This window comes from Plecotus auritus (genome assembly GCF_963455305.1).
Source record: "Plecotus auritus genome assembly, chromosome: X".
Classification (NCBI taxonomy): Eukaryota; Metazoa; Chordata; class Mammalia; order Chiroptera; family Vespertilionidae; genus Plecotus; species Plecotus auritus.
The window spans coordinates 87,492,803-87,503,478 of record NC_137784.1 but is presented as its reverse complement, the minus strand read 5'-3'; the positions used below and the strand labels follow the sequence as shown (position 1 = coordinate 87,503,478).

At 42.1% G+C, this 10,676-nt stretch overlaps 2 protein-coding genes and 1 pseudogene across 3 annotated transcripts in view; 2 read left to right on the top strand and 1 right to left on the bottom strand.

Moving 5' to 3' along the window:
* TMEM164 (transmembrane protein 164) overlaps positions 1–10,676 on the bottom strand; it is a 326,422-nt gene that overhangs the window by 12,225 nt on the left and 303,521 nt on the right. The window lies entirely within an intron of this gene.
* The window catches only part of AMMECR1 (AMMECR nuclear protein 1), a 130,080-nt gene that overhangs the window by 108,254 nt on the left and 11,150 nt on the right, over positions 1–10,676 (top strand). The window lies entirely within an intron of this gene.
* LOC308240051 (inhibitor of growth protein 1-like) lies at positions 7,137–7,693 on the top strand (annotated as a pseudogene). The gene has a single exon. The product of its transcript is annotated as an inhibitor of growth protein 1-like (transcript).

Here is a 10,676-nt window from a genome sequence, read left to right as displayed (position 1 = left end):
TCTTAGGGACCTGAGATTTTTATATATCCTTAAGATAATTTAGTCTTTGTCCTAGGCTCTACTCTAAATGTTTTTCAAGTGCTGTGAAACATTGGGAAAGGAATGCATCACGCTTCCTGGCCATCTAGAAAGAATTTGCTGTGAATCAACAAGTCAATGTATCAGAAGTCTAGTGAGGAAGCAAGCGGAACAAAGTAAAGTAACTTCTAGAAGGTGATTTAATGCATAAAAATTTCCATTAGGTATTGGTACTCTTAATGAAATTGGCTGTGTTGTCCATTCTTATACCTCTCCCAGTTGCTTCTTGCTTTCTCCCATTGTTTTTTGTGGGGGAACATTTTCCTGCTTTCCCCAAATCCACAAACATTTCCAGCCCTTTCCTTAGTAGTTACATTATAGTGTATTCTTTCCTGTAGTCTGTGTGTGTGTGTGTGTGTGTGTGTGTGTGTGTGTGTGTGTGTCCCAGCACTTAATAAAAAAGAGTCCTGTCCTGTGTTTGGGGAATGAGGAGATTCGCATTCTTTTTCTGAATGCCACTACCCAGTTTGGTAACCTTTCTGGGTCTGTTTCCTGACCAGAAAGCTGGAAAAGTTGAACTAGATAATACCTAAGGTCTTTGGATGCTGACAGAGTGTGATGCTGTGAATCACCTTTTTAAAATGGCTTCTGTTTCATTTTACTTCCAGAGAATGAATCATCACTAGCCATTTAGACGTCATAGGAGGTCCTTAACTTTTAAAATAGCCATGGGTAACTTAAATGTAGGCAACAAAAGTAAAAAAAGTCTAATTTTTGAAATTGAGCATTTAAGATTTCTTTTTCATAAAAGAATTTTCTTTAGGAAGAAAAATATTCTAAATCATACTAGTAAATGCCTCTATTTTATTACTGTATCATTTCCTGTTTTAAGGAAACATTGTATGTATAATCTATATTAAGCAAATATATTAGAGAATGATTATTCATTTTACTAATAGATATTTTGCTTTGCAGAGGGACTTGCTATAGGGTGTCTTTATTGTCTTCCTCATGACTTTAAGATTAACTCATTTACATAAATTCAACTTGTAATTTTTTAGGAACAAATCTCTTTTATAGACCTATTAAAACCATATTGAGTCAGATATTCAATGTATAGTTCTAACCTTTATAAAATTTTTCTTAGTTTCTTTTCAGGGAAACAATATTATTTTATACTAGTGACCCGGTGCACAAAATTCATGCACATTAAAAGGGAATTAATTAGAGGAAATATTTTAATATTACTATCTGCCCTTTCTCTATAATAGAAGTGTCAGAGATGAAAGAAAATTAGTAAAATGTATATGAAAATCTTCCTCCTGTCAGAGTCTGGGGGGCATCACGGGAACCAGAGTCAAGTTCCAGCCCACCCACGTGTGCCTCAAAATTGCGTGAGACCTAGACCCAGCCGGCCCCACCACCATTGGGCTAGATCCAGACCCAGCCAGCCCCACTCCCGTCAAGCCCCACTGGGTGGAGGGCTCGGCCTTAGGTCGCCTGGCCCGTTGCTGGGGGTCATGCCTTGAGGTCCCCTGTCAAGCCCCGCAAGGTGGGGGAGCACAGCCTCAGGTTCCCTGGCCCAGCGCCAGGGCAGGGTGTGTGGCCTGAGGTCCTCCGGCCTGGGCTGCGTCAGGGGGCACGCTTTGAGGTCCCCATCAAGCTCTGCAGGGCGGGGGACATGGCCTCAGTTCCTGTGGCCCAGCGCCAGGGCGGGGGGCATGGCCTCAGGTCCCCCAGCCCAGGCCAGAGTGGAGGGCGTGCCTTGAGGTCCCCCATCAAGCCCCACGTGCAAGGGGCATGGCCTGAGGACCCCCATCTAGCCCCGCATGGCTGGGGGGCACGGCCTCAGGTCCCCCAGCCTGGCACCGGGGCAGGGGTGTGGTCTGAGGTCCCCCATCAAGCCTTGCCGGGCGGGGAGCACAGCCTTAGGTTGCCTGTCAAGCCCTGCTGGGCAGGGGGCATGGCCTCAGGTCCCACAGCCCAGCGCCGGGGCGTGGGGCATGGCCTGAGTTTCGCTGTCAAGCCCTACCAGGTGGGGGGTGCAGCCTCAGGTCCCCTGCCCTGGCCCAGCGCCACACAGCCTCAGGTCCCTGCTGACTGCTTGTTTAGGCTCATTACAGGAACTCGGCCTCCACTGAGGGCACAACCATCTTGTTATGGAATCCCTGCCTCCGCTGTGGGTACAGCCATTTTTGTTATGGCTTGATGGTCAGTTTGCATATTCCCTCTTTACTAGATAGGATTAGAGGCCCAGTGCATGAATTTGTGCACAGGTGGGGGATGGCTAGCCCCGCCCCCAATCGGGGTGGGGGCGATTGGGGGCGGGGCCAGCTAGAGGGAGGGGCCGCAGGAGGTTGGCTGGCAGGCCCCGCCCCCATTGGGCTGGTTGGCTGGCCGCAGTGTATGTCATAGCGACCGGTTGTTCCAGTTGCTTGGCTTTTATATATATAGATTAGGTACATTTGCCAAGAGGTGTTTTTTCCCCCAGGCTTTGAAAAGTGAAGTAATTCACATCTCTGGATTCTAAGAAAATTTTATAACTTTAGTTTCCTTGTCTGTAAATTCACTCCCTTCCTCATTCCCTTAAAAAAGGGGGTGGAGGTAGGAATGCATTTTTCTAACTTTTGATTAGAAGCAAGCTTTTTTATTTTAAGGTCACCTGTGTTGCCTGAACTTTCCTTGGAAAGCTTCAGGATGTTTAATTTTTAAGTAATGCACATTATAATTAATCATTACAGAGAATTGGTGTCCCCCTTCCTTAATTGCATTCTTGAGCTGTCACTGGTTCTCTGTAAAATCATAATGTAAGAACAGTTTATTTCATTGCAAATGATATATAAACATGTTTGGCTTCATAGCTTTTCAAAGCACTTCATAATTAACCATGCTTTATTTAAAATCTTAACTAATTCCTTAAAAGTTCATGGGGATGATTATTCACTAATTCAGGTATTTTAGAGCTGTGCGTCTGCTATTGGTTAAAATAAATGTTATCCAGATCATTGTTTAGTGGCCTTTGTGAAATAAATTGGCAGGCTTGTGTTCCTGACAGATAAGATGTCTAAGTCTCCTACATGAATCAAAATTGGCACTAATTGGTCCTTTGGTAAGCTCTAAAAAAGCCATGAATTGGTCCATGGAGACTGAACTAATTTCATAGCTAAAAGTGACTAATTTGAAAGGGTTTTAGAGAAGAGTAACATGTATGTATTTTGGTCAATGAGAGCTTTGCTGTTGTTTTTCACAAAATAGCAACAGAAAAAAAATAATCTTGTGAGGTAGATGATGAAACAATTTTTATAGTAGAATATATTAAAAGGTTACTTGTGCCCAAGTGATGGAATTGCAATCAATTATACTTTTAATTCACTTTTCTAGTCTTTTTTATTCATTTTTATATATTTTTCTGCTTCTAAAAGTGTCTCACTTAAAGGAGATTTGAAATCAAGCACAGCTACAGGAACTGGTCAGACCATGGACAAAAACTGCCTCAGTATATATAGTCCTTCATGGCATCTCAATTCCTTCAGGAGATTAGTTTTTAAGTCACTAAAGCAAGAGTTGTCTCTAGATGGTACCAGGATTCCGGGTCATTTTTTATTTTCTCCTTTCTGCTCTTCTAAAGGGATTTAGGATAATATGCATGTACTATTTTTATAAACAGAAAAAAATAGTCCATGTTTACAATTGTTAAGGTTTACAAAAGTAAAAATTACTGAGTAAAAAAAACACAATTGCAATGATATTGTTTTTTAAATTTATTATTTGGTCAGAATCTGAAGTGTTCTTTGTTAATAATTGTTAATCTTAAGTGTTCATTGTTTAATCAGATGAGCAGCTTCAAAACATCAGACTTGCCCTAGCTGGTTTGGCTCAGTGGATAGAACAGTGGCCTGTGGACTAAAGGGTCCTGGGTTCGATTCCGGTTAAGGGCACATGCCTGGGTTGTGGGCTCGATCCCCAGTGGGGGGCGTGCAGGAGGCAGCTGATGAATGATTCTTTCTCATCATTGATATTTCTATCTCTCTCTCCCTCTCCCTTCCACTCTGTAATAAAATAAAAAACAACAACACCAGACTTACTTCTGAAATTCATGGGTGGATTCAAATGATGCAAAATCATAACTCTGGCAGATCTGGCCAACATGTAGTCTACATTTTTTTTGGTAGTGTCAGGATTGGGGAAAGTGATTCATTAGAATCTACACAAACTGTCATCAGCCTATATGATAAAAATCTTAATTTTTCTTGCCCAAATCAGAATTATTCAGGAGGATAAACTTTGAGTAGGCCCAAGTTTGGAATATTTCTCCTCTATGTTGAATTTGCTTTCATTGATAAAAAGAGGTTTCAATGTCTTCAGAAGACCAAGCTGGGGGTGGGTCAGAAGGTATTGTGGGGCTATGAGTGAAAAGAGTGGACCATGCTGCATTGTGGTTCTTGTGCTTTTAGGAGAATTGCCACATGGCTCTTTCCTCCTAAGAATGTAAGAAATGTCAGACTCTGGGTCAGACCCATGTGAACTGTTCAGTGAAGTGTGTTTTTTTTTCTGTCTAGTACTTGTATAGTGCCGCTAGTGGATTATAGGACTAACACTTGCCTTATAGACAGACTAAGGTATAATAAACTTCGACTCTGAAATTGTGAGGAGCATAATATGGACCATCTATACTAATAAAAGGGTAATATGCTAATTAGACCGGATAGACCAGATATCTTCTGGATGTCCTTCCAGAAAAAGCTGCAGTGGCTGTGAGGTGAGGGCCGAAGAGGGCCGGCAGCCGCGATGGCCGACAGTGGCAGCAGCAGGGGGAGCGGGCCTAAGTCGTCACACCCCCTGAGGGCTCCTGGACTGTGAGAGGGGGCAGGCAGGCTGCCCCCTAGTGCACGAATTTTTGTGCACCGGGCCTCTAGTGTATTATAATAGTGTGGGATGAAGGCAGTTTTTTTTTTAATGCTCCTGTGTTGAGAGTCACTGCATTAGAGTATAGTAGTTTTAAATGAAGCCACATTTCTAACAAGGGACCAGATAACGAGAAAAATGAAATCTGCAGACAGTCTAGAAGCTTTGTTTTAGCCATTATTTATCATCTGTTCTCTTACCAAACCTTTTATTAAGTAGCAAAGTTGATAAATTTGCATGTATTTCTTTTCTGTGCCCACATGGTCTCTGATACAGGAGTGAACAAATAGAAAAATGGACAAGAGAGGAAAGAGGATGGGGTTGAGGCCAGGTGCAGCTGGGGATGCACAGTCCCCAAACTGAATAATCAACCCCAGAATAATCAAAATATGTTTTAGGGTCATAACATTAATCTTTATATTTAATCATTCTGGGTGATGTTAAAAACAAAAGATTGTATAATCCTATATAATAAAGAGGTAATATGCTAATTGGTCCTAATGGTGTCTGAGTCACAACCACAGGAACTGGGGGGTGGGGACTTCTGCCCCCGGTGCTGATGTCACGCTGCCTGCCTGCATCCCCGGCTGGAGATGTGACACTGCCTGCGTGCGGTCCAATTCAGCACTGATATGACACTGCAGGGGGGCTGGGCTTGACGGGGGACCTCAGTCCATGCCCCCCACTGGCAGGGCTTGACAGGGGACCTGAGACTGCGGCCCCTGCCCAGAGCCGGGCTGGCGGACCTGAGGCTGCGCCCCCCGCCCGGAGGGGCTTGATGGGGGTGGGGCCGGCCAGGTCTGGGTCTCACCCAATGGGGCTGAGGCTGGCCGGGTCTGGGTCTCCTGCGTTTTCAAAGAGGGTGCGGGTGGTAGGTAGGTACTTGACTCTAGGTCCCGTGGTGTGCCCCAGACTCTGACAGGAGGGAGATTTTATATACATTTTACGAATTTTCTTTCATATCTGACACTTCTATTATAGAGAAAGGGCAAATAGCAATATTAAAATATTTCTTCTAATTAATTCCCTTTTAATGTGCACGAATTTCATGCACCGGACCACTAGTACCATTAATAAAAATCATTTGATATGAAATGATTCAGAATAAATATGACTTTCTTTTTAGCATGAAAGTGAATCTATTGAACTGGTTTTAACGTTCCCTCAGCACACATAGATACAGCTCTGTTTAATTCCATATCCTCTTATCTATAAGTACTACATTTAATTTACTACAATTCTAGTTGGTTTATAGCTTTGCTTAGCAAAAGTACAGTCTTGATTAAAAGGATATTATCACGGCTGATGGATCTTGAAAGCATTTTTTTCAGAACTTCTAATAATTTTATGACCTGCCAACTCTGATAAGGCTAGATTTGCAAGTCTCCAGTTTTTGCCCACCTGGCTGTCCTTTGGGCAATGGTAATTAGGAGTATGTTTGATGATGTAGTTTTCCCATACACTACTTCCTTATCCATCCTGAGAAATGGAAAGTTACTGTGATAGAGTTTTAGAGTAAGTTTGCTTCCGGGAATTCCAATTCCCTAGTTAGCTGATCTCTTATATAGCTCGTAATTACAACTACAGCCTTTGTCTCTTGGGATGAGGCTGGGCTGAAGGATCCTCCAGTCTGTCTAAGCGAGGATTCAATTATTATACATAAGGGTTATATTTTAGAGTTGCAGCTGTGACAGATGCCTCCCTCAAAAAATACAGAATTGGTTTTGGTGCTCATTTCAGTGCAGATGACTTAATTTGCAAAGCCAGTGATTTCCACAGGTTAGCCAGATTTGGTCATTCTCCACAGCAGGCCATTTTCCACTCTCCTGTTTTGATTGTGCAGTATGACTATTTGGTGGCATCTGTGGTTCTAGGAGTAAGGAAAATGCTGTTTCTCAATGTGACAAAAAAGCTATTATGGGCAGAGCAATGGCGGTGCCCCAGTGCTGGGGGCAAGGCTTGTTAGCTGCATTCCTGGATCCACCTAGGACGAAGCTTATGCCTTCCACCCAGGCCCCAGGGACCTGGGGGATAGGCCATTGGCTGCCAGGAATGGGGGAAACAAATCGTGAAGGAACTAGATGAGTATTATGAGAAGTTAAACGGGAGATGGACAGCAACCAGAAGAGGAGAGTGTTGCACTGTATTCAGAGAGCCCTGATCTGGAGCCAGGAGCCAGGAGCTGGGCGATGAGAAGATCCAGATTGTGTCAGATGGTGGAGCTGGTGGAGAACAGGACCAGGCAGGTGGACAGCACGTGGAACTCTTTGAGGCACACCACAAGGTCAATGACACCACTGGCCACAGTGGCAAAGCTGGCCAGGATAAGTCCAAGAATGAGACAATCACACAGGCAGAAAAGCCCAATAATAAGAGGTCTCGGAGACAGCGCAACAATGAAAATTGGAAGAATGCAGCCAATAATCACAACCAGGATGACATCACCTCAGGAACGCCTAAGGAGAAGAAAGCAAAGGCCTCCAAGAAGAAGAAACGCTCCAAGGCCAAAGCAGAGAGGGAAGCATCCCCTGCAGACCTTTCCATTGACCCAAAGGAGTCCACGTACTGTCTGTGCAATCAGGTCCCCTGTGGAGAAATGATCGACTGTGACAATGACAAGTGCCCCATCAAGTGGTTCCACTTCTCCTGTATAGGACTGAATCATAAGCCAAATGGCAAGTGGTACTGTCCCAAATGTCGAGGGGAAAATGAGAAAACAATGGACAAAGCCCTGGAGAAATCCAAAAAGGAGAAGGCTTATAACAGGTAGTTGATGGACCTTGCTGAACAGGTAGAACTAAGCCAGTGTATTTATTACATTGCCACCTTTGGTGAGGCGCAAAGACTGTACAATGTATATTTTTAAAGAATGCTAGAAAAGGAGCCATTCCTTTTGTAGGGATGGCAGTGGTTCTCTGCCTTTTGTTTTCATTGGTACACATGTGTAACAAGAAAGTGGTCTGTGGATCAACATTTTAGAAACTACAAATATAGGTTTGAATTAAACACTCAAGTGAGTCTCAGACTGTGTTTTTTTTCTTTTCTTTTTTTTTTTTTTTTTTTTCCGGCTGGGAAGTTGACTTGGAAGCAACCTAACACATTAAATGTAGAAAGGAAAGATTCATTTAGCTACTGTTTTATTTTAACAAAAATAATGTTATTATTTCATGAACAAATTTTTTTAAAAATTAGCTAAGTTGCTAAATCTTCTTGCTATAATAATGTATATCCATATAACAATTCAATAAAAAGGTTTCAAGTTTGAAGATTATTTTATGAAAACATAAATTGTTAAATTTTACATGACAGACATTTTATATTCTGTCATATTACCCCAAATGGCCAGATTGGGTACATTTTTTATTAATCCAAGCAGAAGTAGTGTAGTCATGGAGTTTCAAAATCATGCTGTTGTTATTACACGTCCTAGTGTAGCTTATTTAATTTATATAGGGTGTATAAATGTACATTTCCAAGTGAACTTGCACTTTGTGTATTATAATCAGAAGTGCAGCCAGATGCCATTATGAAACAAAGGTGTGTTCTCTGCTATGTGCATGAGAGCTGTATAGAAGTGACATAAAAAAATAAGTGAAACTTAGCTAGTTCCTCTAGCAGTATATTTAATTTTGACATAAGTGATTTTTAAATTTTTATCTTAAAAATTGGTGCACCAGCAGTGTAGACAAAATCTTAAGCAAAATTTTGTATTATTGTTCTCACTTAATAATGAAGTAGAAGTTACATAATTGCCAGCAAATAAATGTGAAAAGAGTATATGTTAAGACCAGGGGTTGGAAAAGTATTGCCCACAGACCAAATCCAGCCCTCCACCCATTTTTGTATGGTTGGTGAGCCAAGAATGATCTTTACATTGTTAAATGGTTAAAAAAAAAAGAAATCTATTTTGTGACACATGAAAATTATATGAAATTCAAATTTTAGTGTCCATAAATAAAATTTTATTGGCACTCAGCCATACTCATTCACTTAAAAAAAAGCTATTATGTTTTTATTCTGTTTAGAGCATTATTACCATTATCCTGATTCCATTGAAAAAATGAGTTACTCTGGTTTGGGCTTTATATCATCACAGAATATGTTTTTGACCTATGAAATAAGTTATTTCTCACAAAGGATTCACTTTAAAATCATCATACTTACAGTTCAATTTACAGAAGCTTTCAGTTGTTTAGAATCATATGAACACAGAAAAGAATTTAAAATTGTAAATGTGGTAAATTCAAAATGGGAGAACTTCAATATTTTTTTCATATCAAATTTTATGTTGGGGCCTTCTCAACATACAAAAGTAAATCAAACTTTATTTTGGTCAGCATGTCTTTCCAGTTTGTTCTTAGCCAGATATTATTCACATATCATACAATTGGTCTTAGTAACTCTTTTAATTGTTAACTTACTTGGCTTTAAAATATCTGAAATGTTTGTTGAAGACCACAGAATGTATTTCTATAAAGAAAGGTTTTGTGTTTCTAAATCACCTTGAATTTGCCTAAATCACTTATTTTTTCAATACATGACTATAGTTTGTCAGAGCTCGACTGATTTTTAGAGGTTATCTAATTAATGTAGAATAAAAATTTCTAGGGAGTTTTCTTTTTTCAACCTATACTGCTGAAACATGAAACCTCCTAAAATTCAGATAAACTTTGCAGGGACTCCCCCCCATTCCCACCCTATGCCAATTAAACACCACTGACTAACACTCTCATCCCACAGGTAGGGAAACATTCTTTCTCTCACAGTTTTTATTACAAACTTCAGTAAGCACCAAAATTCTTTTTAAATTTTAACATGACAGATTTTTATAAATTGAGTTGGAGATGTAAAATTCACTTCAGTGAATGATGGGACCATAAATTATTTATGCTGTATATTTTTAAAAAAAATAAATTATGAAGGATGTGATATTAGTAAAAGGAAAAATCTCAAAGTAACTGACCAGAAAGTTAGTATACAGAAACTGTTGCCAATTTGTGATTGTTCCAGTACTGTGTCAGGCACTGGGGAGATTTGTGGATGTCCTTTATCCTGGAAATGCCTAAGCACTCATATTTCTTCTCAGCTGTCCAGTCATTTCCCACAGGGCATGGAGGCCTGATTGTGTTAGTTTTTAAACAGCTTCCCTGATTACATTTTCAGTAAGAGGAGATTCATAAGAATCTATCCTAATAAAAGAGTAATAAGCAAATTGACTGTCGCTCCAACACACAAGATGGCTGCCCCCATGTGGTCAAAGATGGCCGCCCCCATGTGGACACAAGATGGCCACCACAAGATGGCCGACAGGGGAGGGCAGTTGTGGGCGATCAGGCCAGCAGGGGAGGGCAGTTGGGAGCGACCCAGGCCTGCAGGGGAGGGCAGTTGGGGGGGAACCAGGCCTGCAAGGGAAGGCAGTTGGGGGGGACCAGGCCTTCAGGGGAGGGCAGTTGGGGGGGGGGACCAGGCCAGCAAGGGAGGGCAGTTAGGGGCAATCAGGCCAGCAGGGGAGAGCAGTTGGGAGCGACCCAGGCCTGCAGGTGGGGGGGGGGCAGTTGGGAGGGACAGGCCTGCAAGGGAAGGCAGTTGGGGGGGACCAGGCCTGCAGGGGAGGGCAGTTGGGGGGGGACCAGGCCGGCAGGAGAGGGAAGTTGGGGGCAATCAGGCCAGCAGGGGAGGGCAGTTGGGAGCGACCCAGGCCTGCAGGGGGGGGGCAGTTGGGGGGACAAGGCCTGCAAGGGAAGGCAGTTGGG